The following is a 9,428-nucleotide window of genomic DNA, read 5'->3' as shown; positions in this document are numbered from 1 at the left end:
GTCTGCGGGGCTATTGAGATCTTCGTGATTGGTGGGTTGGTCTGTCCGTCATGAACAGGGCGTCTATCCTGGATGGTGATTGGCTGAAGAGCTAAATAGAGCGCTTTGTGTGACTACAGACATATAATATAGGTGTATAGTGGATGGATGTCTCGCTGCGACCGCGCTCTAATAACGAGGCTCTTTATAGCACAGACGTGGAGTGGTCAATAGGAAAAGTCACAGTACACAACACCTCCCCCACTATAACACACACATATATATATATATATATATATATATATATATATATATATATATATATATATATATATATATATATATATATATTACAGCCGAGTAATAAGGGCCACAGAATAAAACATTTAAAAAAAACAAAAAAAATACATTAATACATTATGTCAATTAAAAGGCCAGCAGTACCAAAAATAATTAAAGGGCATTTCCATCCAAATCTTAGAATTGGTGTGGTATTAGTATATCAAGTTACAGCCAAAGTTTAGTAAATATATATATATATATATTTCTTTTACATATTGGCTTTGTTCTATGTATTAGCAGCCGCCATTTTTGCGTCAGCCATATCGGTTGTCACCACTGAATTATCTTTTCAGAAAGGAAATATTCGACATCCGTTTCTTCAGTATCAATAACAAAATGACAATTGTAACATGTGAGAATCGTATTCAATGTCTACGCCACAAGAAAGAAACATATTAACATCTCTACGCAAAACAATCAATTACCAAAAACGTTTGACTAATATACGGCCATTTTTCGTTGGAAGCGTTCTTTACACACAGACATGTTAAAGATTTTTCCATAACAAGGATTGATTTGGAGGGGTCTGAATACTAAGATCTCCATGACTAACATTTATTTTAAGGGTAAGTTCATACGTAGCTTAAATACTGCGGAATTCGTTGCGAAAAATCGCAACATAATACAGTAGCAGCAAAGCGGATGAGATTTGAACACAACTTACCCACACGCTGCGTAAATGCTGAGCAGAAAAGACGCTCAGAAATTGACCTGCGGCGCGTTTATTTAGTCCGCAGCATGTCAAGCGTATTTACGTAAACGCTGCTTATTTGTTGCGGGTTTTCCCTATTGCACTCAATGGGGAGGTAAAACCCGCAACAAATAGCAGATGCTGCATTTTTTTGCGGTGGAAAAACTGCGATTATATTAAAAACGGGACTAAACCGATCCTGTTCTCGGGATCAGTGTGGTACACAATAGTCACATGACCACCTATGTACTGCACCCGATCCTTTATCATTACAATAAAAAAAAACATTGACAAGGATTCTTTACTGTAAGAGCGGTGAAATAGTCACCTCAAGAAATGGTTGTAGCTGAAACCAACATCAACGCTTTATGTAAATACATCAAATCCTTATGTGAATATTGATCCGTCCTGATCGCCACATGGAGGTCAGGTAGTAATTTTTGGTAGACTGTCCGTATATTTTTTTTGTTCCCTCGTTCTGTATCAATCTATAAAAAAATAAAGTTTGACGATTTTTACAACTAAACTAACTTAAAGGGAAGGTGTCCTGAAATTTTTATTTTTTTATCAATTGTTTTTAATATGATATTAACATAAATTTTATTTATTTGTGTTCTCATGTTCTACGTTTTTCTTACTTTTACTTCTCTATGGAGGCTGCCATTTTTTTTCATCTCTGTATGTGTCGATTAACGACACATACAGAGATGGAATACGGCACATACAGCCCCATAGAGAATGCGAACGGGAGCCGTTCCATTCTCTGCAGCGTACGCCGTCTGTGTGGGAACGGCGCATGCGCCGCTCCCACACAGACCAAAAGGAACCTTGTTCGCAGAGCGAAATCCGGCGCCATTTTCATGTGGACCGAAAGCCGCTGCAGGTCAGTAAGATGACGACTTCGGGCCATGGCTTCCATCCATATGTTCAAGGAAGCGAAGGCGGAAAGAGTAGGAGCGGAGGCGGCAGCAGGAGCAGGTAATTTATGTTTGTGTATGTGATGTGTATATTATGTTCGTATATGTGATGTGTATATTATGTTCGTGTATGTGATGTGTATATTATGTTCGTGTTATACGGTCTGATTACCACTGTATCTAATCCTCCTATACTGTGCAGTCGCTAAGAAAATGGCGGCACACAGTGTAGAAGGTTTGAAGATTCAAGCCCCTCCTTCTCCTGGCACTAGCCAGAAGAAGGGAGGGGGCATTGTGTGAGGACACTAGAGCGTTTGTGTGTCCACCCCAAATTTGCCGCATAAAGCAATGAGGTTGCTTTACCACATTGACCATGCTGCAATTTTTAGAACTGCTCCCCCTAGTGGCCAGCACATGGAAATGTTATAAATTAGAATCTAATTTATAATATTTCCTGACTTGTGAAAAAATTAAACAAATTAAAACAATGTGTAATCACTCAAATACTAATTGTTTAACTAAAAAAAAAAAAGAAGAAAATTCTAGCGACATTCCCGTTAAAGGGGTTTTCCAGTCCCTAAAAAATGATAGGCCATCAAGTTTTAGGGACTGGAAAACCCCTTTATATTCACACAGAGTTTTTTGCAGGCAGAAAAATTCTGCTTGTATAAATCTCCGTTTTTTTTAAGTGGTTTTGCACCACAGGCGTTTTTTCTACCCCTTTCTTCAACAGGCAAAGAAAAAACCTGCGAGCATTTGTCATAAAACGGGTCAAAAAACACGGCAGCGTTTCTTCCATCTCCCATTGATTTCAATGGGGTTTTTGAGGCGGGAAATGCCTGTAGATAGGGCATGTCGCTTCTTTCACGCCAGCGTTTTTGCCGCTTGCGGTAAAAAAACACCTCCCCTACCATTGAGATCAATGGGAGGCAATTTCGGCCGTTTTATGGTGTGGGTTTTGCCATGGTTTGCGCGGAAAAAAACGTGTCAAAGGCCTAAGGTAAGTTTACAAACCATGATCATTCAAACACTGATCAGTGAACATGGTTTTAAAAATTGTGGCCGAATATCAGATGGACATTTTCATCAGATGGTGGGGATCATCAAGTAAATAGGACCAATCTGCAGTACCCAGCGCAGCCACATCCGTATGTACAGCACTGTACCTGGTAACAAATAAAGGGGTGTGACGCTCGCTGGAATGATGCGGCCCCTTCATTTTTAATTTATTTGGGGCTGCAAATGAAATGACTGAACCAAAAAAGCAATACTTACCTATTCTCACTGCCAGCGATCCAGCGGCACTCCTGGTGATTGTTTACATGGATGTAGCATGGCGGGATCTGCGGTGCCCAGTGGTGACGAAGTGTACTTCCGGCATAATGCCAGAAATACAACACATGACCGCTGAGCCCTCTGATTGGCTGCAGTGATTACATGCTACCTGCATGTAAACAACTACCAGGAGTGCCGCCGCAGCCCCAGACTTGGATATGGCGCATGTTACCATCAGGTGATTGGATGTGAGCCATTTTTTTTGTAGGTTAGAGCAGATCTTTAAGATTATTTGCAAACATTATCAGAAATGGCATAAACAGCAGGCCCCATAACCAAAATTAAAATGCCGCCCCCCCATCTGGCTCATGCCACCCTTCTCCCCTTAACAGCCCATGCAGGAGAGAAGGGCAGCTTGATCTTCTGGCCATTTCCCTCTTCTTAGGGCTCCTGTGCTACCCCCGACCACCTTCTCATTGCCCACCACTTCCTTAGGCCTGATTTACACGAGCGTGTGCGTTTAGCGCATGCAAAAAACGCTGCGTTTTGCGTGCGCAAAAGGCACTTACCAGCTTCGTGTGTCATCAGTGTATGATGCGCGGCTGCGTGATTTTCACGCAGCCGCCATCATTATGACACTCCGTTTCAATATTTGTAAACCGAAAAGCACGTGGTGCTTTTCTGTTTACATTCAGTGTTTGACAGCTGTTGCGCGAACCACGCAGTTTGCACGGAAGTGCTTCCGTGCGACCTGCGTGGTTTTCACGCACCCATTGACTTCAATGGGTGCGTGATGCGCGAAAAACGCTGAAAGAACGGACTGTCTGCACTGCCCCATAGCCTAATATAGGTGCGTACGACACGCGTGAAAAGCACGCACGTATATTACGCTCGTGTAAATGATGCCTTAGTTATCACAACAATCTATTGACAGTTTCATTATAGTAAATATATTAGGCCCCATGCACATGAACGTGTTTTTGCAGGCGCAATTCGCCCGCAAATCTATGGGTGAATTACGGTCTCATTCATTTCTATGGGTCCATTCACACGACCGTGGTTTCCACGGTCCGTGCATTGCCCGTGAGCCTGGACCGCAAAAAGTTAGGACATCTTATTATGTCCGTATTGTGCGGTCCAGGTCCATTGAAATTAATGCACACAGCCCTGTGCACGGCCAACGATTTGCGGGCGATCAGCGGATGACACACTGCGGGCCGTCCAAGCTGCAAATCACGAGTCATGCACACCACCACAATCATGTACAAATCAGCCAGAAGAGAGGTTCTCTCTGCACCTAACGTGAGCAGACACCGCCGATGATCTCCTGGACGCTTCTTCTCTATGTGTCTGAATACAGGGAAGGATGAATGACCGGCATCTTCACCACCTTCTCTTGGCGCTGGTCACATCTCTCAGCTGAGACAAGGGCTGTGCCCCCCAACCCCTTAACAGTAGTGTGGCATTATCTACAGAGGGAAGCGTGTGGCGAAAAAATTTGTGAATAGAGGGTTAGCGCTGAGCGGTTAGGTCACATAGCTGACAGGGGTGGAGCTACACCGCTGTCAGTCTCCAAGGGTGACCAGCAGATTTCTGAAAGTAGCTGAACTCCAAACCCTTAGGCCCCATGCACACGACCGTGTTCGGTCCGTGATATACGGTCCGCATGTCGGCTGCATGTCCCGGACCGAACACAGTGCAGGGAGTCGGGCTCCTAGCATCACACTTATCTATGACGATAGGGGTCACTGCCTGTCCGCGGAACTACTGTCCCGTACTGTAATCATGTTTTAGTGTGTGACAGTAGTTACGTGGATAGGCAGTGACACCTAGCGTCATAGATAAGTATGATGCTAGGAGCCCGGCTCCCTGTACTTTGTACGGTCCGGGACAAGCGGCCGACATGCGGACCGTATATCACGGACCGAACACGGTCGTGTGCATGAGGCCTTACCCAACGTTGTGACATTTCATCCTCTCAGGGAAAAAAAACCTGAGCAGAAATGTTGTAATGTTGGGTGAAATAATGTGACATTGTTTTGGACCTTCGGAGTATTGCTTCCTTGGTTATCACCAATTTTGTACCAGATCCCTGCGTATACTGGAGGCCATGGTTGTGCTGTCCAATGGCGAAGGATGAAACATCACTGTAGTCCGCAGTAATAAGTCAATACGGCCATGTAACGTGACAATACTAAGGATGCATTGCCACTGAGGCATAGTCCGGACTCCGGTCAGATAGGGACGGGACATGGTGTTTACTAACAATATTTATTTATATTATTAACCCCTTAGTGTCTAAGCCTGTTTTGGCCTTCAGGACCAGCCCCATTTTTGCAAATCTGACATGTGTCACTTTATGTGGTAATAACTCCAGAATGCTTTTACCTATCCAAGCGATTCTGTGATTGTTTTCTCGTGACATATTGTACTTTATGATACTGAAAAAATTTCGTCGTTAAATTCAATATTTATTTGTAAGAAACGCCAAGATTTAGAGAAAATTAGCAAAAATTAGCATTTTTCTAAATTTTAATGTATTTACTTGTAAAACAGATAGTAATACCACACAAAATACTTACTAGTTTATATTTCCCATATGTCTACTTTATGTTTGCATCGTTTTTTGAACACTCTTTTATTTTTCTAGGACGTTACGAGGCTTAGAACTTTAGCAGCAATTTCTCATATTTTTAAGAAAATTTCAAAAGGCTATTTTTTCAGGGACCAGTTCAGTTCTGAAATGGCTTTGAGGGCCTTATATATTAGAAAGTCCCCAGAAGTCACCCCATTTTGAAAACTGCACCCATCAAAGTATTCAAAACAGCATTCACAAAGTGTTTTAGCCCTTTAGGCGTTTCACAGGAATTAAAGCAAAGTAGAGGTGAAATTTACAAATTTCATTTTTTTCTTCAAAAATTCATTTCTAATACATTTTTTATGTACCGCAGAAGGTTTTACCCAAGAAATGCAACTCAATATTTATTGCCCAGATTCTGCAGTTTTTAGAAATATCCCACATGTGGCCCTAGTATGCTAATGGACTGAAACACAGGCCTCAGAAGCAAAGGAGCACCTAGTGGATTTTGGGCCTCCTTTTTTTAGAATATATTTTAGGCACCATGTCAGGTTTGAGGAGGTCTTGTGCTGCCAAAACAGTGGAAACCCCCCAAAAGTGATCCCATTTTGGAAACTATACCCCTCAATTAATTTATCTATGGGTATAGTTAGCATTTTGAACCCACAGTTTTTTTGCTAAATTTATTTGAATTAGTATGTGAAGGTGAAAATCTACTTTTTTTGTGAAAAAACGTAGAAATTTTAAATTTTTACAAGGAATAAAGTAGAAAAAACACTCCAACATATGTAAAGCAATTTCTTCCGATTATAGCAATACCCCATATGTGGTAATAAACTGCTGTTTGGACCCACAGCAGGCCTCAGAAGAGAAGGAGCACCATTTGGATTTTGGATTTCTGATTTTGCTGGAATAGTTTTCAGTGCCATGTCGCGTTTGCAATGCACTGGAGGGATGAAAACCATGGAAACCCCCCAATAGTGACCCCATTTTGGAAGCTACACCCCTGAGGGCATTTTTCTAGGGGGTAAAGTTAGCATTTTGACCCCACAGTTGTTTTGATGAATTCATTGGAATTAGTCTGTAAAGGTAAAAATCTACTTTTTTTCTGAAAAAAGGTAGCCATTTTTAATTTTTACAAGGAATAAAGGAGAAAAAGCACCCCAACATTTGTAAAACAATTTCTCCTGATTACGTAAATACTCCATATGTGGTAATAAACTGCTGTTTGGACCCACACCGGGGCTTAGAAGGGAAGGAGCGCTATTTGGCTTTTGGAGCTCAAATTTAGCTGGAATAGTTTTTGGGTGTCATGTCGAATTTGCAAAGCCCCTGAGAGACCGAAACAGTGGAAGCCCCCCAAAAGTAACCCCATTTGGGAAACTACACCACTTAAGGAATCTATCTAGGGGTATAGTGAGCATTTAGGCCCCACACGTCTTTTGCAGAATTTATTAGAATTAGGGCGTGAAAATTAATATCAACATTATTTCCACTAAAATGTTGATTTTTTTCAATTTCACAAAGGATAAAGGAGAAAATACACCCCAACATTTGTAAAGCAATTTCTCCCAAGTACGGCTATACCCCACGTGTGGTCATAAAAGTTTTTTCATTCGAAAGTAATTAACCCTTTACGAACTGATTCATGTTTTGCTTTTTCGTTTTTCCTCCCCGCTTTCCGAGAGCCACCACTTTTTTATTTTTCTGTCAATAGAGTGGTGTGAGGGCATATTTTTTGCGGCACGAGCTGTAGTTTTTATTGGTACCATTTTGGGGTACATGAGATTTTGTTGATCACTTTTTATTCAATTTTTCGGCAAGCCAGGTGACCAAAAACCATCAATTCTTACAATGATTTTTATTTATTTTTGACGGCGTTTACCCTGGGCTATAAATGACTATTATACTTTATTCTGCGGGTCGGTACGATTACGGCGATACCATATGTATATACGTTTTTTTATGTTTTGCAGCGTTTGCGCAATAAAATAACTTATTTAGAAAATAATGTATTTTCTGTGTCACCATATTCTGAGAGCCGTAACTTTTTTATTTTTCAGTCAAAAAAGCTGTGTAAGGGCTTGTTTTTTGCGGGACGGGTTGTAGTTTTTATCGGTACTATTTTGGCGTACATGCGACTTTTTGATCACTTTTTATTACATATTTTGTGAGGGGTGGTGACCAAAAAATAGTGATTCTGGCATTGTTTTTCGTTTATTTTTTTTGCGTGGTTCACTGTGCGGGAAAAATAATATTAGAGTTTTATAGTTGGGGTCGTTACGAACGCGGTGATACCAAATATGTGTACTTTTTTTTTACGTGTTCATTTTTTTTCCTATAATGAAAGACTTATTATAGGAAAAAAAGCAGTTCTTGTTTATATCACTTATAACTTTTATTTTTACACTTTTTTTAAAACATTTTTATTCTTTTTTGTACTTTTTTCACTTGTCCCACTAGGGGACACTTAGACTTGCAGCTCTGATCGCTGCTGGAATACATTACACTACACACGTAGTGTAATGTACTCCAACTGTCATTGTGACGTGACAGTCACACTGACAGGAAGCCTACGACGACCACTCTCGGGGTGGTCCTCATAGGCTTCTGTACATGGCAACCCGGAAGCCATTGTCTGGCGTCCGGTTGCCATGGGTACCATCGCCAGCCCCCGTGATTTCACATGGGGGCTGCCGATCGGCGCTAAAGACCTTAATTGTGGCGTTCAAAATCGAGCGCCGCAATTAAGGGGTTAACTGCCGATATCAGCGGCGACAGGCCGCTGATCGGCAACGGGGAGAGCAGGGCTGACACCCTGCAGTTAACCGCCGCTGCGGTTAACTGTCAAAGCACTGACGTAACTGTACGTCAAGGTGCGCGAACTTACTGCTCACCTTGACGTACAGTTACGTCATGGTGCGTTAAGGGGTTAATGGCTTTCTATCTGAATCCTGATCAACCAATATATTGTGATAAAAAGAAAATGGAGCCAAACTTCGATTACCATAGGGTAGCAGAAATAACGTGGAAACTGAATTGTGCACATTTTATGGCTGTGACACCGGCCTCACACTACAGTACTATTCTGAAACCGGTACAAACTCTACATCCACTCTGAACCCTCCTATAAAGGTGTTGCTCAGCTGCGACGGACAAGCTACACCCCATCCCCGCCCTGTGATGCCACCGCGAAGTACATGGATTTAGCAGAGTACAAACCTTTGTGATATATTCATTGCCAGGTAATGTTCCTGCAGTTTACAGCGACCTCCTCTAGAACCTGCATATATGGGAATCATTTATCTCACAGTGAGTAAATGGAGAAGACAATTCAGACTTTACTATGAAATGTGGGACAACATAGATGAAGACTCACCAGTGACCGCCATGTTATCCTGCGTTCAGGGCGCATCACTCCGCAGAGACCGGCCGGACAGGTTACTCCACTTATATTCTTAACGTTCATTAAGGAAGAGCAGAGCTCCAATACATTCATCAAATGTAAACTTACAGGACACCAGCACTTTGGGTATATAGTGTCCGCCATAACAAATTCTGTACGTTATTTCTCTGCGGTATTTCTGATACATTCAATCTACAGAAGAAAGTTTGTTCAGAACGCCGTGTACTATGTGGTGTAGCT

Source organism: Rhinoderma darwinii, chromosome 8 (assembly GCF_050947455.1).
Source record: "Rhinoderma darwinii isolate aRhiDar2 chromosome 8, aRhiDar2.hap1, whole genome shotgun sequence".
Classification (NCBI taxonomy): Eukaryota; Metazoa; Chordata; class Amphibia; order Anura; family Rhinodermatidae; genus Rhinoderma; species Rhinoderma darwinii.
This window is presented reverse-complemented; position numbering follows the sequence as displayed.